At 39.7% G+C, this 22,300-nt stretch overlaps 1 protein-coding gene and 1 pseudogene across 4 annotated transcripts in view; both read left to right on the top strand.

The window, feature by feature from the left end:
- RNF38 (ring finger protein 38) overlaps window positions 1-22,300 on the top strand; it is a 125,299-nt gene that overhangs the window by 10,071 nt on the left and 92,928 nt on the right. The window lies entirely within an intron of this gene.
- LOC118979832 (LYR motif-containing protein 4-like) lies at window positions 5,059-18,566 on the top strand (annotated as a pseudogene).

Raw genomic sequence — 22,300 nt, 5'->3', positions numbered from 1 at the left:
GTAGCTCAGTGGATTGAGCACTGGTCTGTGAACCAGGGGGTCGCTGGTTCGACTCCCAATCAGGGCATATGCCTGGGTTGCAGGCCATGTCCCCGGTTTGGGTGTATGAGAGGCAACCACAAATCGATGTTTCTCTCCCTCTCTTTCTTCCTACCTTCCCCTCTCTCTAAAAATAAGTAAATAAAGTGTTTTTAAAAAATGCTCTTTCTTTAGGTGGCCTAATGTTGGAATGGTGATATTGAGTAAATTTCTCATAAGTAATTATAGATGGTGTTTCTAATATTATCTATATGATGGGCTTAATAGGCATTGGTGCACCATCTATTTAAAAAATGTTCTATGGCAAAATGGGAATCTAAGGTTAAAACCGTATTTATAGATTTTTGGAACATAGCCTGTTTTTGAGATGAGCTTGCCAATTTAATCTTTTTCTCCTACTTATGAATAGCTGGAAAGGGAAAAAGGAATTCTTCGTCTTTCAAATTACTAAGCAATATGGAATTAATCATAGGAGGGAGATATTCTTTTCATTCAGGCAGGATAAAAACTGATTAATTTAGCCCTGACCAGTGTGGCTCAGTGGATTGAGCACTAGTCTGAGAACTGGAAAGTTACGAGTTTGATTTCCAGTCAGGGCACGTGCCTGGGTTACAGGCTCCCACACATCGATGTTTCTTTCCCTCCCTTTCTCCCTCCCTTCCCCTTCCTCTGAAAATAAATAAATAAAATCTTTTAAAAACCAATTAATTTAGGTAGTTGAGGAATTTCTGCCTGTTTACTTGCTTGAGTTTGTTTAAGAACCTCGGCCTCAGAACATATCTAGAGTTACAATATGTTTAGGGGTTCTAATGGAAGACATTATTGTTGACTATCTGCTTTATATCAACATTATGAGTCATGAACTCTTGTGATCTGATTTTTTTTAAAGATTTATTTATTTTTAGAAAGAGGGGAAGGGAGGGAGAAAGAGAGGGAGAGAAACATCAGTGTGTGGTTTCCTTTCACATGCCCCCTACCGGGGACCCAGCTAGCAACCCAGGCATGAACCCTGACTGGGAATGGAACCAGCAACCCTTTGGTTCACAGCCCACGCTCAGTCTACTGAGCTACACCAGCCAGGGCAGTGATCTAATTATTTGATGTTTCTATTAAGAAGTGTGCATATATTGTTGAATACAAGTTACTATTTCATGATATTTTTGAGCTTTAACTTTAAATAAAAGCTACCACTGTGTGCCTTTAAAAAAAAAACCCAAAACAAAGGCAACAAACAAAACAAAAGATTTGCCTTATTAAAATTAATTTGCGCCCTGGCTGGTGTGGCTCAATGGATTGAGCGCCGCAAGGGGTCGCTGGTTTGATTACCAGCTAGGACACATGCCTGGGTTGTGGAACAGGCCCCCAGTGGTGGGGGCGGGTGGTTGCGTGTGAGAGGTAATCGATGGGTGTATCTCTCTCCTTCCCTCCCCTCTCTCTAAAAACAAATAAAATCTTAAAAAAAATTAATTTGTGTGCAGCTCACGAAATAAATTTCTAGAGGTCAAAGCTAAAGTCAGAATTTGAGTCTAGAAGGTTTAGATAATACTGTACATATTGTGTACAGTACAATACTGTACATATTGTTTGATAGAACAAAATCTTTTAAAAAATGAACTGTCTCAATTGACAAAAGATTTTAACATAATTCTATGAGGTGGGGATAGAAATCAGATTAATGTTGTGATACCGAAATTTTTAATAGCACATTTGAAATGCAAACATGTTTATTTCAAAATAAAATGGTTTAATAGAATAGTTACATTATTTTTCCTGATGCTCTGTTATTAAAAACCCAGGGCCCAAATTTAAGCCTTGGTTAAAATACTCCTTGTTCTACATAAGAAAAGTTAACAAATTGAAAAGGGGCTTTAGAAATTTTGATTCCAACACTGCTTTAAGAAGGTAGACGCCAGTCAAATTGGGTATGGGCCTCACTGACTTGACCGTCCTACTTCCTGGGTCAGGAAAGCACAGAGAAGGGGGGGCTGTGTTGCATTGGGGCAGGGCGTAAGCCTGGTAAGAACTAGAAGTGAAACTGGAAGTGTCTTAAAAAGCAGATTGTTGTATTAGGCTCTGAGTCATGTTGGATTGAGCACTGAGACTACCATTCTCAGGCACAAATGTGTATGTTCCCATGTCAGATTTCCTGAGAAAGTTCAACATGTTTGCAGTTGACTCAGGACAGACCTGAGACTGAGTGGAGAATAATGAGAGGAGCAAAAGGAAGAGGCTTGAGGCTGGTACCTTAGGTTGCAGGGTTTTTTAAAAAATATATATTTTATTGATTATGCCATTACAGTTGTCCCATTCCCCTGCCTTCATTCCCCTCTACCCTGCACACCCCTCCCCCACCATTTCCCCCCTTTAGTTTATGTCCATGTGTCACAAGTTCTTTAGATCCTATATTTCCCATACTATTCTTGCCCTCCCCCCTGTCTATTTTCTACCTACCGCCTATGCTACTTATTCTCTGTACCTTCTTAGAATGGAAGGGCAGATAAGTGCTTCTCAGATAAGGTCAAGGAGTTCATCATCACCAAGGCTTTATTATAGGGAATGTTAAAGGGACTTATCTAAGAACAAGAAGATAAAAAATGTGAACAGAGACAGGACAGCAAACTCACAGTTGTTAAAAAACCGTACCTAAAACAAAAGCAAACTAAGTGGACAGCTAGATCAGGAGTGGAACCATAGAAATGGAGATCACATGGAGGGTTAGCAACAAGGGAGTGGGAGGAGGAGAAACGGGGAGAAGGTTGCAGGTTTTAAAAGAAAATTTCTGAGCAGTAACGGATGTGGCTCTGTTGGTTGGGCTTCGTTCTGCGAAGCAAGAGGTCACCAGTCAGGGCATATGCCTAGGTTTGGGGTTTGGTCCCCGGTTGGGGAGCGTACGAGAGGCAAAATCTTTTAAAATATTTAAGAAAATATTTGAGCCTCTGAGGGAGGGATCAGGAGGTTAAAGGTGGAGTTCTGGTCACATTTTCTCCTCCCCACAAGCTGTGTGGCTGCTTAGGCTGCAGCATGGAAATAGAGGGTAGATATACCAGTAATTGTTGTTAACAGCACTCTTGAACAGAAAAGGTAGGTTTGTTTTAAAATAATGGTGATTGCCAGAGGGAAAAGAGGGTGGGGGGCGGTGAAAGAGGGTAAAGGGGAGATAATTGGTGGTGGAAAGAGACTTCACTTTGGTGAGGAGCATATAGTGCACTACGCACTATAGTGCACTATGCCTTGTGGAGCTGTACACTGAAATCTGTGTGGTTTTATTAGCCAGTGTCACCCCAATGAATTCAATGAGAAAATAAAAGGATAGGTCCCCACCATCATAATAGTGATGCAAACAAAAGTTAGCAAGTTGTATGTAGTTTTATTATACTTGGGGTTAAAACTGAAATTCACTTATTTTGAAAGGAAAACGAGAACTTAGGATGTAATACTGACATCTAAGAGCAGTGAATTTCCAGGGTGTTTAATGGTAGTTATGTGCTATCTGTCACACACTCAGTATACATTGGTAACATGGTCTGCCTAACTAGGGCATGCAGTATTGATGTTTTTCCCACCGGAGTGATAGATTCAAATTCAAAGATTAAAAACCACTGGTCTTTCTGCTGGCCTCCTCCCTTCTCAGCCCCAGAAACCACTCATTGATATACTGTGTGTGAATGGGTGTGGGCAGTATGGATTGGGGTTAGGTTTATGGTTCTGAGGTCGACCAGAGCTGCTCACACTTTAATTTACTTATGTATCACCCCGGGGATCTCATTAAAATGCAGATCCCTAGCAGGGACACTGGGCTGGTATTGGTGGAGTAGTGATTCTTACAATAGCCAGGTTTTAAGGGCTGGTTAAAAGGAAGATTACTGGGCTTCACTTTCTGAGGTTTTGATTACCTTCAGTAGGGTGGGGGCTTGATCTTTTGTATTTTAAGTAAATTCCTAGGTGATGCTAATGCAGCTTGGGGGCTGGTGGTGGAGGGAATATCACATTTTGATGCCACTGAGAGACCGCATGAGTCAAACATAACACCCAGGAGAATCAAGCCGTCCATCTCGGCTTTTTAAGCGTTATTTTATAACCAAACTAAAAGTGGCAAAAATAAAAAGTTTGCAGAAAGTAATAGAGTAATTAATGCTCTTCCTGTTAAGCAAATGATATCTCATAAAACAATTCTCTGTGTTTTATTGTGGTATGTGTCTGTCTAGAAGAAAATCAACAAATCTTACCAAAATGATGATGATAAAGATGATTACTTCTGGAGAAAGATCCAGGTTTATGGAGGGGTGAGATTTTAGTTTCTATCTAAAGTTTTAACAAAGTGATTGTACTTTATTTGTGTAATTAAAGTTATAAAAAGGTAAAAGAGGCCCTGACGGGATAGCTTAGTTGGTTAGAGTGTCATCCCTATACTCTAGGGTTGCATGTTCAATCCCCAGTCAGGGCACATGCAAGAATCAACTAATGAAATTAATGCGTAAATAAGTGGAACAACAAATCAATGTTTTTCTTCCTTTCTCTACAATCAGTGAATACAAATTAAAATAATAAAATCTTTTTAAAAATCTCCCCTAAATGGAACAATTTTTTTTTAATCAAAACTGTGCCAGATATCTGTGTACTTCGGATCTATCTTCCACCCCTTTCTACTTGGCTCTTTGCCCCGGGGCAAGTGCTCCCAGGTCTGCTGACTCCCTGTGTTCAACCTTAAGGAGAAAGGGAAAGGACGGAGAAAGAGGTGAGAATATTTATCCTCTCTCCTCTCAGGGGAGCCTGCCTTCTGTTACGTGGGTTCCGCTATCTTTTATCTCCGGTATTTTTGTGGGGCCAGAGTGATGGTTGTTCTGCTATTACTAGTCCTAGTTTCTCTGCCATCTCCTGTGGTATCTGTAGAACTCACCTCCCAAATTTGTACTTATTTCGTTTATAAACAACCCCCCTTCAGATTTTTCTAATTTGAGTTTGCCATCTCTTTATATTGGGACCTCGGCTGGTGAACTGTCATTCTTATTCCTGTCTGTCATGGTCCTGGAGGTGGTGACAGCACTGTTCGGTGTGGCGCAGCCTTCCAGACAGTTGCTCTCCAGCGTGGCTCTGAAGGAAGCATGTATGTTTCACATACAAGGGATGGTGTACTTCCTTTCTAGAATTTTTTGTCATGATATGTTCTGACCATCTTTCTACCTCAGTGTAGTTATTCTTAATAGCTATTCTACGTCATTCTTAATAGCTAGCTGTGCAGCATTCCATTGTATTTGGTATGGACTTACCACAATTTAACCAGTTCCTTATATATTTAATGTGACATTTTAAATTATGTACTGCATTTCCACTAGTACTTAGATGTATTTGTATACTGTTGTGTTCTATTGATCTGTCTCTATTCTCCACATTATATCCACATTACATGTTTTACTTACTGTAGTTTTATAAGATAAATGCTTAGTAGGACAAATTCTTGTAGTTTTTCTTATTTTGAAAAAGACTTGGCTTTTATTACATACATTACCCCCACTTCTAGATAAAATTTTAAGTTTTTGTCCGAATTCCCCCCTCCCCAAAGAAACCCCACTGCTACACTGATTGGAAATACATTAAATTTACTAAGTTGATCTCCTCATACTGCATCTTTTCATGTATCACATGACTTCTTTCTACTTAATCTCTTTTTATGTGTCACAGTATATGGCTTAGTGAAGTTTTGTGTTTTAATTAACATCTGTTAATTCCATAGTATTTTACTTTTTTTTAAAGATTTTATTTATTTATCTTTAGAGGGGAAGGGAAGGAGATAGAGAGAGAAGTATCAATGTATGGGTGCCTCTTGTGCGTCCCCTGCTGGGAACTGGCCTGCAACCCAGGCATGTGCCCTGACTGGGAATCTAACCGGTCCACAGGTCCGCGCTCAATCCACTGAGCTACACCAGCCAGAGCAATTTTACTTTTTTGTTTTTGACAGTGGGGTGTTTTTTAAACTTTAAATCTATTTTATTCAAAGATTTTATTTGTTTTTTAGAGAGGGGGGAAGAAGTGGAGAGAGAGAGAGAAACATCGTTGTTCGGGAGAAACATTTATCAGTTGCCTTTCAGTTGTTTCTCTCACTCTCCCAACTGAGCAACTGGCCTGTAACCCAGGCCTGTGCCTGGAACAGGAATTGAACTGGCGACTTTCTGGTTCGCAGGTATGTGCTCAACCCACTGAGCCACACCAGCCAGGGCAATGGGGTGTTTTTTCTCTTTTTTCTTTTTTTTTAATCATACTTTCGGAGTTTTGTCAATGTTAGGAAAAGCTGGTTTTTATAAATTTATTTACAAACCTGCCTATTTCCTGAGCTTTGTCATTTTAGTAGTTTTATGTAGATTTATTTGGTGGGTATTCCAGCTGGACAAATTCTGCTAATTTAGACTCCTTTTCAGTATTTCCCGTTGGTGTTTCATTGGCTAGACAGTAACATTCAGAAAAATGTCATATATTCAACTTGAGTCTAATGAGGCCGCCTTAGGTGCACTTCACAGTCCATTGTGGGGTTGGTTGACTATGGGTCTCAAACCTAATGAGTTACAGAAGTATTTTTATTTATTAAGGTTTTTTATTTTTTAGAAAGGATATGTTTGTCAAATGCCTTTAAACATGATTAGCTGCCCTTAGAGATTATTTCTTTTGACGTGTTTATGTGCTGAGTTATATTAATCAGTTTCTAGCACGGAATTATCCCTGCATTCCTGGAAGAACCCTCATAGGATTGGACTGATCTGTTAGTATTCAGGGCCTTGGTGTATGTTCATGAGTGGAGACCTGTAATTTTACTTTCTTCTGCCATTCATTTTTTAAATATGTTTTATTGATTATGCCATTACAGTTGTCCCATTCCCCCTCTTCATTCCCCTCCATTCTGCACACCCCTCCCCTATTCCCTCCCTTTAGTTCATGTCCATGTGTCACAAGTTCTTTAGATTCTGTATTTCCCATACCATTCTTGCCTTCCCCCTGTCTATTTCCTACCTACCGTCTATGCTACTTATTCTCTGTACCTTCTCCCACCTCTCCTCCTTCCACTCCCCTGTTGCTAACCCTCCATGTGATCTCCATTTCTATGGTTCTGCTCCTGATCTAGCTGTCCTCTTAGTTTGCTTTTGTTTTAGGTGTGGTTGTTAATGACTGTGAGTTTGCTCTCCTTTCACTGTTCATATTTTTTATCTTCTTTTTCTTAGATAAATCTTTTTAACATTTCCTATAATAAGGGCTTGGTGGTGATGAACTCCTTGAACTTGACCTTATCTGAGAAGCACTTTATCTGTTCTTCCATTCTAAATGAAAGTTTTGCTGGATAAAGCAATCTTGGCTGTAGGTCTTTGGATTTCATGACTTGGAATACTTCTTTCCAGCCCCTTCTTACCTGTAAGGTCTCTTTTGAGAAATCCGCTGACAGTCTGATGGGTACTCCTTTATAGGTAACTGTCCCCTTATCTCTTGCTGCTTCTAGGATTCTCTCCTTCATTTTAATCTTGGCTAATGTAATTATGATGTACCTTGGTGTGTTCTTCCTTGGGACCAACTTCTTTGGGACTCTCTGAGCTTCCTGGACTTCCTGGAAGTCTATTTCCTTTGCCAGATTGGAGAAGTTCTCCTTTATTATTTGTTCAAATAAGTTTTCCACTTGTTGCTGTTCCTCTTCCCCTTCTGGTACCCCTATAATTTGGATGTTGGAATGTTTGAAGATGTCCTGGAGGATCCTAAGCCTCCCCTCAGTTTTTTAAATTCTTGGTTCTTCATTGTTTTCTGTTTGGTCGTTTTTTTGTTGTTGTTGTTCCTTCTGGTCCACTCCATTGATTTTAGTCTCAGTTTTTTTCCCATCACTATTGGTTTCCTGTGCATTTTCCTTCATTTCAATTAGTTTAGCCTTCATATGTTCCTCTAATTTGTGACTGAAATCAACCAGTTCTGTGAGCATCCTGATCACCAGTATTTTGAACTGTGCATCTGATAGGTTAGCTATCTCTTGGTTGCTTAGAAGTATTGGCTCTGGGACTTTGAGGTGTTCTTCTTCTTGAGCCATAATGTTTTAGTTTGTTTGTGCTTGTTACGTATGAGGTGTGGAGCCCTAGGTGTTCACCAGGGCGGGGCAACCCAAGTCGCTGGATTGTGACAAGGTCTGGATGAATGGTTCGTTGTTGTCAGACTTCAGTACAGTTTAATTTTCTCTGTTTTGGTTGCATTCTGGTTTTTAAATATTTGTTGTTCATAAACTTGGTTGTGTGAGGAGATACAGTGTTTCCACCTACACCTCCATCTTGGCCGGAAGTCCTCTTCTTCCATTCTTGATACCAGGATTTTGGTATCATGGAAAACTAATCTTTTTTGGGTGGAGAAGCAGTAACCATTTGTTTCTATTTTGTTTTAAGTTTATTCTGTTCAATTTCCTTAATTTTGCAGGGAGGCATGAGGTAGATATTTTTAAGAAAATTAAATTCTGTATGCCTTAAATTATTTTTAAAAACCTATACAATTATGTTCCCATTATAGAAATACACATTGCAAAAATTCTAACATTACAGAAATATGTATCAGAGAAAATAAAAATCCCTTTATTTGAATTCTTAAGAGATCAGTGAGAAGAGGTTGCTATGTATACTTGTGTGGGCTTTTTCTCTTTTACTCTGTGCACATACACACACATATACATTTATAAAAAGTGGGTGCATATTATACTACATAGTGTTTTGAAACTTGCTTTTTTTCCACTTTGTATCTGGGTCTCTTTCCAAGTCAGTATTTATAGATGTAGTTATTTTTAAAAACCTTTATTTGAAATATGATATATGTATAGAATCATGCACATCTCGTAAGTTTGCAGCTCAGTTAATCACAATGTGAACATACAGTGTAACCAACAGATCAAGAAATAATAATAATGCAAGTACCCAGAAACCTCCCATTGTGTTATCTACCTCATTCTTTTTAAAAATTAATAGCCTTATTGACCTGTAATTCACATTTCATACAGTTTATTAATAGAAAGTATATAGTTTACTGGCTTCTGGTATTCCATTATATTCACAGTTGTGCAACCATCACAACTATCAAATTCCAGAATTTTTTCATCATGCCCCCCAAAGACCCCTTGTACCCATTGGTGGTCACTCATTTCCTTCTACCTAAATTCTAGGCATCAATGATTTAATTTCTGTCACTACAGACAGATATACCTATTCTGGACCATTTGTATAAGTAGAATCATGTATATATAGTCTTTTATGACTGGCTTCTTTTATATCTGTTTTTAGGTTCACCTATGTTGTAACATATTAGTACTTCATTCCTTTTTATGGTCAAATAATATTCATTTATGGATATGCTGCATTTTATTTATCCATCCATCAACTAATGGACACTTGGGTTGTATCCACTACTAAACCATTATGAATAATGCTGTGGATATTTGTGTAGTAGATTTTGTGGGGGCTTATGTTTACATTTCTGTTAGATGCACTCACAAACACCCACGTGAGTGGAATTTTTGAGGAACTGCCAAACTGTTTTCTGAGGTGACTGTACCATTCATTTTACATTTCCACCAGCAATTTACGCAAGTCCTAATTTCTCCACATTCTTATTAAATACTTATTATTTATCTTTTTGGCTATAGCCATCCTACTGAGGGTGCGTTGGTAGTCCGTTGTGGTTTTGATTTGCTTTTTCCTAATGGCTAATGGTATTGAGCATCTTTCCATGTGTTACTGGTCTGTGTGGATTTAAAAAAGACTTTCCTCTAATAGAGACAGAGCTAAATAATATTTTTGTGTCTTCATAATTTTTAGACATTTTAGTGCACCAGTATTTCTTTCTCCTTTCCTTTTTTAAGTAAATATAACATGGAGTTTTAGAAATTTATTTGTGATTTTTATAAATTACATATTTTCTTTTGAGGATGATTTTAAAAATGTCATGCAGTTATGTAGCCACATTTACAAGTTCTGTAGATTTATTTGTATTTTAAATTGTTTTGCTGTTGCTTTCCATTCTTAGATATGAATGTAAATCAATTCATTGGACGAGCGCTGCAATTTTCAGGGCATGTTTCCACAGATTCTCTATAGGAGTGTTACCAGTCCAAAGTCTGTGTGCCCAACACTCTGAAAGGCCAAAACTCACAACGTGAGAATTTGCAGTATGATCGAGAAGGCACCAGCTGAGAAGATGGGAGTCCTAGTGGTTCCTTAAATCCATCTTAAGGAAATACGGGGTTCAGGCTTCTTTTATGTCAAGGGAAGGGAAAATGGGAGGGGCTGTTTTTGTAAAAACTCAAGCCCCAAGCAGAATTCCTCTAATAACTAGTATGTCTAAGCAGAAACTATTAGCCTGAAGGCCATGGAAACAACACAGGCTTAAATGAGATGGAGTCAGAGAGACTGAGCATTTCACTGACAGGAGCACATGAGTAGATGATCCGTATGACTGGTAAACCTGACTCAAACGTTTCAGAGGTATGGTTGAGGTTTGCATTTCATTGACATGATCTAGAGCTTTGTTTGATTTTAACTCATCAGGAGTTTCCAGGTAACTCCTGAACTAACTTTCAGTCAGTTACCCTTCCAGGGAGAACATCCTGAGGCAGGGAATTTGCAGAGAAAAATGATGTATTCTGTTTCTTGGTGATCTGAGAGATGGCTAGGAAAACCAGTTGTACAGACTGGAGGGCCTGGTTCCATCGTTTGGGAGAATCACTTAATTCCAGAGCAACGTACCTACTTGCCTTTGTTCCAATACAGTAGATACATACTTTCATATGTACCACTGAGGTCCCCTCTGTGGCTCCTTCTCTGAGTTATTACAGTGATTTTTGTTTAGTGGGCTTTGCTTTACCCAAAAGGCAAACAGTTTATATTGAAAATTGAATGGAAATTTTCTTTGAGGATTCTATAGGAGGTAGTTCGCAGGGTGATAGTATTGTGAGTTTCCAAGGCCTAGAGGCTAGTGCTGAGTTTCAGGGGCCCAGAAACTGGACTGTGGGTGATCAGACTCACACTGTCTAAAAAACAGAAGACTTGAATCCAAACTGAAAGTGCTAGCTTAATAATTTGTAATGCGAAAGGGCCTTTTTTCTTTTTCTGTTTTTAATCCTCACCTGAGGATATGTTTATTAATTTTAAAGGGGAAAGGAGAGAGAGTGGGAGGGATGTAGGGAGCGGGGGAGAGAGTGAGAAACATCAGTAGGTCACCTCCTGCAGGCACCTCGACCAGATACCTAACATGTAACCCAGGTATGTGCCCTGATGCAAAATTGAACCTGTAACCTTTTGGTATAAGGGATGACACTCCAACCAACAGAACCACCCAGCCAGGGACGAAAGGGACTTTTAATGACTTAAATGCAGCAAATAAATGTGAGTGTTTACCGTGTGCCAGGCCTGCTTACTAGGTGTGCAGTAGTAACAAAAACTGGTCAAACTTCTGTTCTTTTGAAGCTCACATTCCGGCGATGTGAGTTAGACAATAACTAATAAATGTGTAATGTGTCATAAAAATGATAAATGCTAATAGAGAGTAGGGTAGGGAGAGACAAGCAAAGAATGAAAGGGGGCGGTTCTCTTTAAATCCACTGGTCAGGGAAGACCTCCGTGCTGTGGTGATGATTGAGCTGAGACCTGAAGCACTGTGTGAGTGCAGGAGCCCTGAGGCCGAAGTGTGCTGGCTGTGTTCAGGGAGCGGAAGGCAGTTTGGAGTGGCTAGAGAGAATACTGTGGCAGGAAGCAGGATGGTGACCTTCTAGACCATTATAAAGACTTTCTCTTTGACTTTTGCTGTGAGATGAGATCACTGAGTAGAGAATTGATGATGTGATGTAGTAACTTCCATTCCCACAGCGGGATCACTATGCCTGCTATACTGAGAATGGGCTGTAGGAGGGTAAGGGTGGAGGTAAGGAGAGTGGTTATGAGGCTCGGGAAGAGTAGAGGAGGCGAGAGGAAGCAGGTCAGAAACTAAGTCAGAAACAGGCTGCTTGGTGTACATTGTATCAGTCCCTCATCCGCCGTCATCAGCTTAACTCCTACTTCCTAAGACTGCACTTGCCAAGGTCATCAATGGCAGTGAATTACCAAACCCAGAGCCACTCAGACCACTTTTCCCTGTGTGTCTTACCACAGTTCTCTATAGAATTTACCCTCTTTCTTGAATCCCTTTCTCTTGGCTTTTGTAATCTCATAATCCTAGTTTTCTTCTTGCTTTTGTGTGTACTTTTTGTTTGTTTGCCTCATTACTACAGCTTTGGCCCTGTACCCATCTCTTTTCTGTGTTCTCTTTCTTGATAATATCATTTGTTCCCAAGGATTTTAAATATCATTTATATGCTGAGAGTTCTAATTTTGTATATATAAACTGAGCATTCCTAATTTTATATAAACATTTTATTTATTTATTTATTTATTTATTTATAGGCAGAGGAGAAGGGAGAGAAACATCAATGTTTGGTTGTCTCTCACATGCCCCACACTTGGGGACCTGGCCCCCAACCCAGGCATATGCCCTGACTGGGAATCGAACCAGCGATCATTTGGTTCGCAGGCTAGCCCTCAATCCACTGAGCCACACCAGCTGGGGCCCCAATTTTACATTTTACAGGGAGCTCATATTTACATGTCAAAAACTAAAATGTTTACTGAGACAAAACTGGTGATAACTGTCCCATTCACTTCCTTCCCTTAGTCTTCCCATTAGATGACATCCAGTTGCTTAATCCAGGAACCTAAGAGTCATTTTTGACACCTGTTTTTTTCCCCTCCACATCCTTCACCTAGTCCTTTTCAGAAACTCAGCTCCAAAATGTATCTTGTATCCTTCCATTCCATGTCTTTCCATGGGCACCATCTCATCTCTCTCCCTGAGCTACCACATTGTCCTTTCAACTGATCACACTTCTCTGGGTTCCCTCCAATTTTTTCTGCGCAGCAGTGAGAGAGCTTTTAAAAGAATGGGTCACGTGGCTACTTAAAACCATTCATTGACTTTCTGTTGCACTTGTACTTATCTCATTCCCCGCCCCCCCCCCCCCCCCCATAATGTGTTCCCTGTGTAGGCTGCTCACTGTGCCCTTTGGGTGCTCGGCTCCTGTTCCTCCATTAGCTCTTAACTTCCCTCTGAGGCTTTTTTGGCTACCCTTTCTAAAGGAATTTCTAACTGTCTGCTCTCTTGTTGCACTTCGTTTTGTCCTTTGTAGAACTTACCACAGTTCACAATTACTCATTCATGGGTTTACATATGTGGCCTGACATTTGTCTCTCTGGGTCTGGAAGGACAGATGAGTCTATCCTTTGCCAGAAAAGTCTGGTCTTGATTGTAATTGATCAGAAAGAAGTGCATTTGGCCCTGACCCACGTGGCTCAGTGGGTTGGGTGTTGTCCTGCAAAGTGCAAGGTCTCCAGCTCGATTCCCAGTCAGGACACATGCCTGGGTTGCGGGCCTGGTCCCTGCTTGGGGAGCGTGGGAGAGGCAACCAACCACACATTGATGTTTGTCTCCCTCCCTTTCTTCCTCCCTTACCCTCTCTAAAAATAAATAAAATCTTTAAAAAAGAAAGTGCATTCAGAAAAGGCTGCAAATAATTTTTCACTTTGTCTTGGGTGAGTTCCCAGAAGCCCATTCTCTTTTGATCTTTCTTCTTCCTTTTCTTTATTACTTTCCTTTTGATTCTGATAACCTTCCTTTTGCCCAAGACTGGGAAGATCTTTGACAGCTTATGTTCAAGGCCAGGTTGACTTGTTCCTGACTCCATCCAGTTATGTAGTTTTTAATCATCATGTTCTTTAAAACTGAACACTTATTTACAGGACACATCAAGATCTCTCTCTTATTTGACCATTTCTTCTAATATAACTTTGATGTCATCCTAACGTACCTTCTTCTGACAAAAATTGGCATTGGGAAGAACAGAGAGAGTGAAGGGGACTGGGGTCCACCTATTCTGCTTCCCTTCCTTTTAAATAGTCTTTTCTACTAGAGTGCAAGCAGCACGGGGCAATAATCTGTTTCCTCTGTTTTTACCATATCATGATTTACGGGGCACTTATATGGTGCCTGGTATTTAGTACCTGCTCAGAACATATGCATGGAGTGGAATTGGAGCACAAGCAGGTAGCTTATCTGACAATTTCATCTAAGCGATGGCAGGGAGTGGGGCTTGATGAAAAATCTCTTCATCTCAGCAATAAATGCTTCTAGTGTCCAGAATGTCTGTGTGTATATTTCCATCTGTCCTCTGGATATAGCTCAAGTTTGGTCTCAGAAACTGCTTCTCATTGCTGATTGCAACCTTCTGGTGGTTCTTTATTTCTTATATGTGCTCAGGTCACTGATTAAGCTTGTTGCTTCTCCTAGTCCAAAAAGTGTTCCTGGGCCTAGAAAAACCCATTTCCTACGACTGTGTTTTGATTTACTTTACTCTCCAGATTGAAGTTGTTGGGGTGGGGAGTGGGGTGATGTGCACCAGGCACTTGCACGCGCACACACTCACTGTTGTCACTTCATTTATTCCAATATGTGTGTATATAATAGCTTCATTAAACCAGTTTAGATAAAAGTTCTTTTTCTACCTGCTTCTGAATTTCCTGTTTAGTTCTAAGCTTAAATTTTGGATTAGGTTAGCTTCTTCCTTAGGGTCACTTCCGCTGAAGTACCTAAACCATCAGTTTGGAAACTGAGAACAACTTATTTTTAATATCATACTATCTTTTTTTTGTTTGCTTAGACACCTATATGGAGTTGTGAAGGTGTGTGGGTAATGGCTCTCTGTGTTTATATCAAACAATTGTGCTGTGCCTATAAATGAGAATTGGAATTTCTAGTATATTTATTGGTCATTACTGTTTTTAATCTTATGTGTCATCTAGTAGTTAGCTGATCATGATTTGAAGAAACTGGAAGAAGCCCTGGCCAGGTAGCTCCATTGGTGAGAGCATCCTCCTGACATGCCAAAGTGGTGGGCTTGCTCCTGGTCAGGGCACATACAGTCGTTAGCCAGTGATTGCATCAGTAAATGGAGTAACAAATTCATTTTCTCTCTCTTCTTCCCTCTTTCCCTCTCACCCCTTCCATCCCTCTCTCTCACTAAAATCAATGAATAGAAATTAAAAATAAAAAAGAAGCTACAGGAAAAAATTTAAAATTACATTTGTGGTCTCTAATTGGAAGCACTGATTTTGGCTCTGAGTATGGTTTTCAGATATAAAGAGGTATGATTTTGGTGAATGGATTTAATTCTCTGCCTTTCAAGATCTAAAAAATAGGGGGAAGGGCCTTTTTTTTTTCGTATGTTCAAAATTTTCCTCTAAAGTGTCAGATAGCAATAGCCCAAAACTTCATAGGTATAAAACAGCATTTGTGCTGGGGTTACCGGTCACTATGGAGAATCGTGTGTTCTTCACAGGGTTCCAAACTGAATATTCCTTTCTCCATCTTGGTGGAGGGAAAATGTTAAAATTCATTTTTAGCATTGTACATGGTGGTAGGTGATGAATATAAAAATAGAAATGTCTAAAATCCACAAATCTCTAAAATGAGCAGTATTTAGTTGTGGTGGAAAGAATTTCTGTGTAAGCAACATACAGTATGTAGGGTTCATGTTTTATGTGGCCTGTGTATGTCGGAGCATGTTCTCTCTCTCTTCACACTTCGCAGTCACTCTGCACTCTCTTTCTGCCATGCATCCAGGGTATTATATATAAAGGAGTTCCTTTTTTGGAAAACACTAAAGGGATTTGTGACTAAAGCTTATAATGCCACAATAACAGGTTTGTTCTCAAAATACTGAACACTTAAAGTACCAAGATGAGGGCAGTCCCCCATCACTGATATTTGACAGAGAGGTGTTGGTGTTCATTCTTTTGATACATAAGTCAATACCTTAATACCGGTTAGTAAGTTTAACCCTAAGAGTTGGTAGTACTAGTTAAAACAAAGTACTTTCAGGGAGGGTTATTGCTAGTTCCTGGACGCTGGAAGGCCCTGGATCTCACTGATCCTCCTATCGTGTCTCTACCCCTCCCCCTATCTTTTTATTTTAGATGGAAGGTAATCTTGCTTTCTTGGTGCTCTCCGGTTAGGATATCAAATGTGGAGATATGTTGATAGGAAGGTATAGTGGACTTGTCTCCCAGTCTTGCAGTGGGGGTGGGGGTAGGGGTGCACTTCTGGTCTCTTCGGATTATCACTGTATTGAGGTTCTGCATTCCACAAGGCTTGCAGTGTTTGAAGAGCAATTCCATAACCTTTGTTGCTGAGCATGCTGCGGCCAGCAGTGAGCTGCCTTGCCTGAAAACTGTTTTACTAAAAGCAGTGATTCTGATCTGATAAAGCCATAGATCTTCTCTCCTAACACATGCATGTATGCACATGCACACAGAATATTGTGTACAGTTTAACGAGGTCACAGACCTCCTGAAGTCCATTGATAAATTTTGGTGGGGGCAGTGGACTGCAGTTTGAGAACTTACGCCTTAAAGGTTAACGTCAACAAGGCTTATTATAAAATTTATACATGAAGGCTTTAAAGTTATTCTGAACAAAGGCTTCTAACTACCTTAATATCTGCCCATTTGCAGACTTCCAAAATCTCCTGGTGGGAGTAGAGCCCTTTTGAAAGGATAGATGCCTGTCATTGTCTTAGAGCCCAGTAGAAACAAGTTAGAAGTTAATAGATCAATTGCCAGTTAAATGATTTAAATTCAGTCAGTGAGAGTCTGATTAAGCATGTACTGTCCTGACCAGTGTGGCTCAATGGGTTGGGTATCACCCTGCAAAGCAAATGTCACTGGTTCAATTCCAGGTCAGGGCAGATGGCCTAGGTTGCTGGCCAGGTCCCTGGTTGGGGGCATGCAAGAGGCAACCAGTTGATGTTTCTCTCCCTCTCTTTCTCCCTCCCTTGCCCTCTCTCTAAAAATAAATAAAATCTATTTAAAAAAAATAAAGTATGTCCTACCATAAACTGTTACCTGCTATGTGTGGTTCTGCAACATAGTTTTATCGGTGTTTGGTTTAAATGTGATTAATTCCTGTGAGTCCATTGCTTTTGTGTTCTGGAGGAAAGCCAGCACCAGTGATAAAGCGAGTCCTACCTTTACACAGGTTCACCCAGCAGAACTCAGATTTCATTGTCTTATTTCTGGAAGAACCAGTGTCCATTAATTTAAAGCATTTGCAGAAAATTTGACTTAATGGTTTCATCAGCTTGTCTCTCATTGTATGATAATCTTGCAGAATGTGAGTGTTGATGTAAGTAGTCCAAAAAACATTTGAACTAGAAACCAGCAGTTCTGACTATTAACATCTTTTCTGCCACTAAATAACCCTTTGACCTTGGATGGGTCACTTAATCGCCCTAGGTTTTACTTACCTCAAAAACAAGGAGGTTGACCTCTCACTACGATTCTTAATAATTCTAAAACAAATCCACTATTAAATAGGTCAACACAGTGGTCAACACAACCCAGTGTACTGGTCTTCACACCTGGCACAATGTGGGATATAGCAATTCTGGAACCAAGGAGGTGGGGCATTTGAGCTAGCCAGAACAGAGGAGCAGTGGGCATTCATTATACTCAGTGAGTTCAGTAGGCTGAAAGCTAAATTGCAGGAAGAGGCCAAGAGAGACCCTCAGTCCAGGAGAGGAGGCAGTTTCACTGGTAGAGTCACTGATGGCAAAAACCAAGAAACACACTCGGCAGCAAGCCATTAGAATTTGATAATTGATGTTAATAATGATTATCATGAAGAATTTTAGCCCTGGCTGGCATAGCTCAGTGGATTGAGTGCGGGCCTGTGAACCACATGATCATGGTTCGATTCCCAGTCAGGGCACATGCCTGGGTTGCAGGCCAGTTCCCAGCAGGGGACTCACAAGAGGCAACCATACATTGATACTTCTCTCCTTCTCTCTCTTTCCCTTCCCCTCTAAAGATAAATAAATAAAATCTTTTAAAAAAAAAGAATTTTAAATTACTTTGTATTGAATGTTTTATAAAGCAGGAGAGTGCATATTTTGGAACAATATTAGTAAATGTGGTTGAAATAAAAATTATTTGTCAGTTTAGCTGTTATCAGGAAAATTCATCCAGCAGTTGTCTGAGGCCCAGGTCCGCTGGCAAGACCAAACCCCACTGCCCTTTATTTTGTTTGTGGTTTTGTGTAGGCTGAACTTTTGTGTCAGGTTAAGCTCAGGACCTCTGTGAAGAGGTTATTTTTTTTTTCTTTCCAAAAATAACATCCTCCTCTAGCCACGCACAAATGTTAGATATATGCCTGGTGATGCTGAGAGAGAAGAAGCATTTCAGCGCCTACAATTATAGAACGTATGCTATCAGGGGGTAAGAGATGCTTTCAGAGAAAATAAAAATGTAAAAGACCCTGTAGAAATTCAGACTCTACTTTATAAATACAATAGAAAACTGGGAACGATTTGTTGACAGGTCCACACTGGCCCATCGTTTGGTGTAACAGACTGGCAAATCATTGAGAACCAAGAGAAACCTGAGACCTAAGGACTGCCACCAGCAGCAGCTATTCTGTGCTTGGGGTGGGGGTTCCTAACAGACCATGAGTGGTCTCTTGCATTAGCTTAAAATAGCCTCTTGCTCAGCCTGCCACGTAGGAACTGATAAATTGAGTGGGGTTTCCATTCTGCTGCAGCCATAGTGAACAAGGGCGGCTGTTTCTCCTTGGATCAGGTGTTAGAATTAAGTGCTGGAGTTCACTCAAAATCATGCATTGTATTACTTTGTCTCCTCCCCACCCCACCCTTCTTTAGCTAACTGTTAGTAACTCATCACTGTTTGTGTAAAGCATCTCCAGACTTTGTTTCATGGTCCTTGACAATAAACAAAATTGCCTCAAAAAAAAAAGTTATCCAGAGCTTCTATTCCCTGCTGATGGTAGAAAAATAAAAAATTGCTGTGCTAAATTTTCTATGATCTGGTCAATTGGCAATTTATGAAAGAAAAATAAAGGGTTAATGAAAACAAGTGCAGTTTTAAACTGAATTCTGTGCTCCTTAGCTTCCTTCTACTGGGGATAGTTGAGAGTTGATTCCTTTACATAGTTGTGCATACTGTTAAAGAAGCAAAACCTTCTTAAATTGAGATAAAGTACAATACTGCGTTGAAGTTACTCTTGTTCATTTCTGTATACATGTGAGGGTTGAATACTGATACATTTGAATACTGATTTTTCAGATTTGTAACTAATAAGGTTTAGTTGGATGTAACACAAAGGTTTTTGTTAACTAGTGTAAATATGTAATCTTGAAAATTAGCTATCTAGTTAAAGGATTTAAAATTAATGTATAATTGATACTTGTATTGTGCATAAAATATTTTCTCACCTTTTGAAAATACCTGAAGAAACACAGTATTTGCACAGTACTGATGTATGAGGTCTTTTCTAGGATTTAGAAGTGTATGAAATGTATACAGTGTTTAACATTGTAGGCACAATTTTAATACTTATTCTGGAAAACTTAAAACATGTACAAATGCAGAGAGACTGAAATAATTAACCCCTGTGTGCCCTTCACCTGGGTTCAAAAAGTTACCAACTGGGACAATTTTATTTCATGTACATTTTCACTTATTTTTCCCATACCTATGTTGGATTATTTTTGAAGCAATTCCCAATCCTGGGTAGTCATGACACTCTCATGCCACATGGTGGCAGCATATCATAGTTTGAATGTTATGAAGGCCTCTGAGAATATAATTAAAAATAAAGGAAGAGAAATAGGGAGTTACTACTCACTGGTTGTAGGGTTTCTTGGGATAATGAAAAAGTTTTAGAAAATAGATAGTGGTGATGGTTGCACAATATTGTCAATATAATAAATGCCTCTAAATTATACACTTAGAAATGACAGAAATGGTAAATTGTATGTGCTGCATGTTTTTCCACAATAAAAAATACAAAAAATGGGAAAACCTTATGACAGTATATGACAGCATATAAATACATGTGGAGACTCAGTAGTATTCTTGTGAAAAGAACTAATATGTATTTTTATACTATCTTTTTTGGGGGCAGGGGAAGGCTACCTAGATCAGTCTTTAAATCAGTGAGCTTCAAAAATTGCTTTGAGCAGCAAAACCATGACACAGAAAACATTAAGTCGGAACTCCTTGGATGTAGCAAGGGGTCTGCAAAGCTTCTTTCATCTGTTGAGCAACCTCCCCTGCTTCCACTGCACAGTAGGGCCCCTAAATGTTTTAAACTGTGGCCAATCGTTTGAGCAGTTCCTTCAGACACCAAAAAGCCATTATTCATGAGAGTTATGAGCAATTATGGAAGAGACCCAGGTATCAGTTGGGTGCTATAACTGATTTATTGTTCAGGTCTGTTTTTAATCTGAGATAATCGTATATTCAATTTTTATTTGGGGGGTACAGGCCCTTTCTAGAGAACATTGCATATTATAACAAAACATGCGGTGTTTTCTAGATGCTGTGAGTTCAGAGCTAGAGGGGGTCTTAAATTATTTAGTTTATCTTTTCAAAGATGTGAAAGCTGAGTTCCAGAGAGATTGGCTTGAGAGACCGCCTCACAGCTGGTCAGTCGGCGGTAGGGCTGTACTGTTCCCACCATCCCACCACTGCTCTACCTGTGGCAGAGGCCCGTCAAGGGAGAAAACGGCTCGCTGCATATGCCTGGGGACAGGAACGGTATTCATTCTGCCCCTCCTGCCCCCTGCCCATCCCCAGAGTTCTTTTACCCGATAATTGTGAGGTTCGGTTATCAAAACCAACCTTTGGAGACCAGAAAAGTAAATCAACTACAATGTGCAATTCTGAGAAAGTCTCCTTGGAAAGGTTTTGCTACATTCAATCATTTCAATTTGCATTTGCACAATACTTTGATGTGATTTATTACCATGAACACAAATCTTATAGTTGGCAGGGAGATGGTTGGGGGTAGGAGATTACTGGCTTTGGCCTTAAGACCTACCTATTCTGCCCTTGCTCTGCCATTAACTTGCTTTAAAAAATTTTACTTTTATTGATTCCAGAGAGTGGAGAAGGGAGGGAGAGAAACAGCAATGTGAGAGAGAATCATTAATCAGTTTCCTCTTGTAGGCGCCTGAACTAGGGACTGGACCTGCAACCTGGGCATGGGGCCCTGACCAGGATTTGAACCTTTGACCTTTTGGTTAGTGGGATGACGCCCAACCAACTGAGCCACAGCAGCCAAGGCTGCCATTAACTTTCTTTATATCCTGAGGCAAGTCACTTCCTCTCAAGGCACCTCAGTGTCCTTTTTTTTTAAATTTATTGATTTTAGAGGTAGAAGAAAAGGAAAGGGAGGGAAAGAAACATTGATTTGTTATTCTACTTATTTATGTATTTATTCATTGGTTGATTCTTGTGCACCCTGACTGGGGATAAAACTTGCATCCTTGGTGGATTGGGCCAACACTCAAACCAACTAAGCAATCTGGCCAGGGTCTCAGTGGACCTTAGTTTTATGCTCAGTGTAAATGGATAGAGGTAGATTTGATGAGTTTTAATGGAATCCTTTCAACATAGCCAACCCGAGCTATGGAGCTGTATGGAGGCTTCAGAATTGGCAGTGAAGAATCACACATGCTTTTAAGTAAAAAGAATCCATCAGGTAGAAGCTGCCACTCTTAGTTGCCCGTGACAGTGGTTACGCACGCAGTGTATACTACTAACACAAATAGAAGATCACGTGAGTAAATTTTTATTTAGGTCTCTTAATACAGTTAACACATTTTTTGAGTGTTGAAATCTCAAGCTTCCTCTTGGCCTGGGTCGTAAGGTCATTGGGATTTGAAAAGAGAATAGAGAGCAAATGGTAGTTGGCAAGACCATTTCCTTTCTGTGTTGATGTTTCTGTGACTTCCTCAGTAGTTATTTTGAATACTGAGTATGCTGAGAGTGCTGAAGAATTCTGAGTCTGTAAAAAACTTTCATTTTCTTCGCTTTTTTGGAGGCTTATTCCTTCCCATAGTTATTTATTTATTTTTTACATTGCTGTCTAGCCGTAATTTACTTTTTTAATGTTTTTTTATTTTTAAAATCTTAAACTACAGTTTACTTTCACATAGTTATTTATTTTAGCAGCTCATTTTTACTAAACATTTACAAATTTCACATACCAAATACCCACACATCTAGGGCTTGAGGAGTGTAGCTATTTACTGTTAATTTGGAATCCTTTAGAGATAGGAGAATTTTAGTTAGAAATTCTTAATGAGTATCCTGTCGTTCCA

Source organism: Sturnira hondurensis, unplaced genomic scaffold (assembly GCF_014824575.4).
Source record: "Sturnira hondurensis isolate 20B ecotype Veracruz unplaced genomic scaffold, ASM1482457v3 Scaffold0022566, whole genome shotgun sequence".
In the NCBI taxonomy this organism is placed as follows: Eukaryota; Metazoa; Chordata; class Mammalia; order Chiroptera; family Phyllostomidae; genus Sturnira; species Sturnira hondurensis.
Note: the sequence above shows the minus strand (reverse complement) of the source record. Positions and strands in the feature narration are given on the sequence as shown.